The 5,850-nt window shown below is 33.1% G+C and overlaps 1 non-coding gene across 1 annotated transcript; it reads left to right on the forward strand.

The window, feature by feature from the left end:
• The first annotated feature begins 576 nt into the window (after positions 1 to 576).
• On the forward strand, positions 577 to 648 carry Trnah-gug. Its single transcript has one exon. It is a non-coding gene; the product is annotated as a tRNA-His (tRNA).
• The last annotated feature ends 5,202 nt before the right edge of the window (positions 649 to 5,850 follow it).

Consider the following 5,850-nt stretch of genomic DNA (forward strand, 5'->3'; position numbering starts at 1 on the left):
CATAAAAAACAGAGCTAAGTGAGAAAGTGATAGCGCTTATCCGCTTTGGTGAATGATAGCAATACCATTGCTGATCAAACGCTACCAATATAACGTAGTCCTCACTATAGTCAGTTGATCCTGCCTGGAAAGGAAAGCTCCACTCTCTCAGCGAATTTTCATAATTAAAATAAAATATTTTGTTAATTAATTTCATAATTCTACATTGTTAAAAGACAATCTGGCAACAGAGCAAAGCGAGAAAGAGATAGCGCTATCCGCTTTGTTGAATGATAGACAAGGATAGCAATACCATTGCTAATCGTACAATGCCATTATAACTTGAACCTCACTATAGTCAGTTGATCCTATCCTGTCTGGAAAGGAAAGCTCCGCTCTCTACTGTGAGTCTTCACCGCGCATCTCGACCGATCCACTCCTTGTTTCCGCCTCAGTCCACTTTCCTCCAGCGTTTTTACAATCGAACTGCAGCTATAAACTGTTGACCAGCACACCGTGAAGTGCTCTAATTAAATTCGCTTCACAGTTGCAGATTGTACAGCTCTTGTACTTAGACCAACTGTTGGTTTCCATCAAGCCGTGATCGTCTAGTGGTTAGGACCCTGCGTTGTGGCCGCAGTAACCCAGGTTCGAATCCTGGTCACGGCACAATTTTTTGATTTTGCAATGTTTATTGATAATGTCTTTTAAATTATGAAATTTAAAAATGTGCAATCAGTATGTAAATCATATGTCATACAACGGTAGAATCAAACGAACAAAAAGAGATGTAGCTTACAAAGAATAATACTTGAGAGAAATTTATACAATTTTGAATACTACAAATCAATTATTGATTAATTCCATCCCTATTATCATGAATCAATCAAGTATTTCTTACTCCAGGACAAAGAAGTGAAATGACCACACAACTTGTCAAAGTGTTCATATAATTCCAAAACTTAAAATGAATGTCAAGTGAAATTTATGAGGGAAATAAAATTATTTATTTATTTATTTAGAAGTGTTAAAGAATGGCATGTATATAAGCTACATTATTTGAGATGAGAGGCATCAATAGATGCATTATGAATTATGGACTTGTTATCTTATTGTTCGTTTCCATACTGTTGTACGTTTCAATTTTATTGTTGAATTCAATTCAATTCAATTGATTCTTCAGAATTACTAATACTTCATTACTACTGTTCAATAATATACTGGCATAAGGTACTTTACGTTGGAAATTTACCCCAATTTTATATATATTTTTTTCATTTCTGACTTATTATGGGTCATTTTCGAGCTACTTCATGAATCAACAACAGCATGACATGAATATGAATTTGAATATGATTTGATATGAATTTCAAACAGAAATTCTACATTTGGATTTTTTTTATGTGATAAATTACTATTTTAAGCAATTTTGGATACTTGTAATCGTGAAGATGATTTTTTGAAAATGTTTTTTTTCTGTGAAAATTTGAAATTGAGTTTCAACCTTGTTTAACCTCAAAATTGTTCCAGCAATCAGATTTTGAACATAAATATGTGTAACGCTAGTTCGCCTCCATGGTGCACATTGGGTAACAATAAATGGACTAGCAATTGATGGCGGTCAGACAAACTTATGTTCTCCTGACCAAAAACTACACAACATCTCAAAGAATTTAGAAATATACAGTGTATATCTAGGGATTTGAGACTCATCAGCTATATATTTGTTGTGTATCTGTCATACGCTAAATAAATATTTTTTTTTTCAATTAGAGTAAATGAGTTGTGCGAAATATAATTTTACTGTGGGCTAATTAATTTTTCGATACAAGGATGTAGTTAGTATACAGTACATCATTTTGATTTTATAATGCTCATAGGAGAATTATATTATTTTCTATCATTTGGTAACTCCCATAAAGGTATCGTTGAGAGTACCTAATTCCTAAAAAAGTATTTCTATTATGTTACTATTCCTATATTGTTACCATTATATTGGTTATCATTATAATATACTGGTTATTATATAATTATAATTAACTATTATAACTATAATTATACTGGTTACCATTATATATTCCTATATGTTACCATTCCTATATTGGCATGTTCTTTTTGATAATAAATAAATTTTACTGTCATTATTTTGACAAAACAGATATGAATGTGCATGTGTATAATTTTGTTACGTGATAAATGTATCATAGTTCAAATAGACACTTTGTCTAATTTCTTAGTCAATGTTATATGTAAGTAGCTGATGTACGTACTATATGAAGTTAAGTATATGCAATCTTTCACTTTTTGTGTAGTTGAGAAGTTGATATTATGGTAATTATTCATATTGAATGAAAAATACTAAGAAATCGTCAAAAACCACAGATTTATTGATACTTAGAAAGACCGGTTTCGGTTATTACACCATTGTCAATCTCTGATAAACTAACTGTATTTAGTTTTAGTTTATCAGAGATTGACAATAGTGTAACAACCAAAATCGGTCTTTCTAAGTATCAATAAATCTGTTGTTTTCGACAATTTCTTAGAGTTGTGACCGATCGGTTTCGGTTATTACACCATTGTCAATATCTGATAAAATGAGTGTTTATCAGTATAAACTGAGTTTATCAGAGATTGACAATGGTGTAATAACCGATACCGGTCTTTCCAAGTATCAATAAATCTGTGGTTTTTGACAATTTCTTAGTCTTTTTCATTCAATATGCAATTTTATGAACCTATTATATAAGTTCTGTTGTATCATCTCATATTTGTAATGAACAGTTTCAAAAATAATGAAAGAAAATAAGGTGATAACATTTAATTATTCAAATTTTTTTTCAAATCTTTAGCAGTCTTATATCTATTCCCTTCAGTTGTTAACAGTTAGTTTATAGTTTCCTCTCGCCACTATAAAAAAATAGTAACGCCATTATATTTTGCATTGATCACTTCGAAATCTCCCGCGTTTGAAACCACCAATCCAAGCTTGAATTGACTGGGGAAAGGTTGAGAATTGAGAAGGGAAAGAAAAACTCAGCAAATTACGACTTTGGTTTTTGACCACTGACACACCAGGTGAGAGACGTTTTTGTTTCCCCCTCCTCACTCTCACTCTCTCTCTTTCTGTCTCTTCACTCAAATGTCCCTCTCCCTCATCCCCTTGCACTCACACACATGTGATTCTAAATCATTCCATCTCACTCACACACATGTGATTCTGCGTGAGGGTTGCACTGAAAAGCTGGAAATCGTGGCTCTTAATGAAATTTGAACGTCTCAGGGGTGCTGACCCCCTTAGATCCCCTTTCCCTCGATGACCGTTGCCCCGCTCAATTTATGGCCTTTTCTTTCTCCGGAACAACCGCCAGACTTTGGTTTCTTTCTTCTTGTTCTCTCCTTTTTGCTCTTTTGTCGGCTCTTAATTTTCTTTTTCGCTTGCCACATTGTGGATGGTATAGACGGCAGCAGAAAAAATATAGCTATTTTTCACGTAACCTTCCTTTGCACCGATTTCATGCTTTACTTTTCATTCTTTCTTCCTATTTTTGTTGCACTCTGTGTGATAAATCTTTGTTATTTTTTTGGACTTCCAAAGATGTTGAGAAGTTGATGTTGTGGTAATTATTCATATCGAATAAAAATTCTAAGAAATTGTCGAAAACCACAGATTTATTGATACTTAGAAAGACCGGTTTCGGTTGTTATACCATGTCAATCTCTGATAAACTAACTGTATTTAGTTTTAGTTTATCAGAGATTGACAATAGTGTAACAACCAAAATCGGTCTTTCTAAGTATCAATAAATCTGTTGTTTTCGACAATTTCTTAGAGTTGTGACCGATCGGCTTATACTAGTATCTTAGAGCAAAGATAGCATAAGAAGATATCCCATGGTATTAATAGGGCGAGTATGTTCCAAATATCAAGCTCATTTTTGTCAACTCAAGCCGATTACTGTCTATTATTACTGTTTTGGCCAGGTGAGGTGAGAGTGTAAGAACGGCACAGTATGAGAGACTACCAGCATCACATAGCATCTCAAAAATAAGTACTGGGACTATCGGCTTGAGTTTTAACAATGAAAATATTAGAACATAAACCCCTATACCATGATATCTTTGTATGCTACATTTTCTCTATAGTATTGGTAATGTGAAGAGTATATTATGAAGTGGTCAGAGAATCAGAGAAGCTGATAGATTTCTATGTTTTTAAAAAAATTAGTAACGGAATCTATCTTTTGGCTTATAAGTTAACTATTAATAATTCGTTTAGATAGTATTATCTGAATTAATTTTCTTTTTCTTTTTTTCTTTTTCGGAGGAGACGTTAAGCCGTCGGTCCCGACAACCTAAAAACTAGTCGTCATCTCTCATCATCATCTCTCTCACTCATTACGCCTACTCCCACGCACAAGCCTAAGAGATTATGTGGACATCACCCTCAGTAACTATTATTATTGTAATATTAGAGTAATTGAACAAAAACCTGAATTAATCAATTAGTTGAAGCAACGTAAACAATTCATGCTGAACCGCCATTTTGACTTGGTATCGACTTGGAATTGTAAGCCAATCACAGAGCAGGAACACAATATCGTTACACCACCTTCCTATTGGTCGAAATGTTTTCGTTGCTTTTATAGCCATTCCCACCTTAGACATTCTCTCATTTTAGCAAGGCAAACTATTTATAATTGAATTTCATTTGAAACAGGTTCAAATTATTTTCACTCTCCCATTTTTGATTAGCAGAATCTTTAGTGATATTTTTAAAACAGTATATTTGGAAATGCGTTAGTAAATAAACTCCTCTGATGGTAATTCATTGGAAATCAGAGAAATTATCATACACTTGAGATTTGAAGCATGTGTTAAATGGGAAGCATCAATGCTATTTGTATGGAATTTCTACAGTTGAGTACGAGAGTGAATCTTCCTATAGCTATTTTTTCTATAACGCTATGGGCACTATAAGTTAATTCGGAAAGTTTTTAGATAGATTAAATGTGATCTCGGAGACTTTCCCTTGGAATGATGGCTGCCTGAGAACAGCTCTGTTATAAAATAGCCTAGGCTTTTAAGGTTCAAAATCACTTCTTGATTGTTCGGAAAAATTAGGTTTATTCATCGCCCTAACTAGATAATCGACGTATAACTGAAATTAGTTACAGTTTAATTGAAGAGAGAGTAGATGAGAGAAAAGTAGTAATGAATGACAAATACATAAATGGTACGGTAAGAAAGTGAAAAAGCAATCAAATATTCTAGAGAAGCAATCCAATATTCCAGAAAAATAATGTAATATTTCAGAAAGATAATAGGCCTAGATTACATAAATCGTTCAAATACTCGCACATAAAAATACTTGATTTAGTTTAAACCCATGATTTGGTGGAGCATTTGTGAAAATTGTTTGTTTCATGAGATGTATTCCTGGTCCTGCACTCATTTTGTTTAATTGATCGAATGGTTCTAGTAGAAAACGTTTTCCTTTTTATTAATTTCCTCCTTATCAAATTAAAACCGCACTCAATTATTCACAATACACGTCTTCATATTATAATAAATTAAAATTTATTTCTGTTGCAGGTAGTTCGGCTCAGTGGCGTGGTAAGTACCTTCTTTCAGATTAATTATAGATCATATTACTGTGTTTCCAAATCAAAAGCCCACTAAGTTATCAGTTAACTTTTATTTGAGGAAAGCGTTTCTCAACACAAAAGTGTTAACCCAGGTAGCACAAGATCATCTTTTCAACGTTGAAATGTAGTTTTTTTGGTTGAATGACCGTAAGAGGATGAATTTTTCAACGTCATAATTTAACGGTTTAGACACCCAGCCGTTTAGCAATCATACGCTTTAAGA

Source organism: Nilaparvata lugens, chromosome 3 (genome assembly GCF_014356525.2).
Source record: "Nilaparvata lugens isolate BPH chromosome 3, ASM1435652v1, whole genome shotgun sequence".
In the NCBI taxonomy this organism is placed as follows: Eukaryota; Metazoa; Arthropoda; class Insecta; order Hemiptera; family Delphacidae; genus Nilaparvata; species Nilaparvata lugens.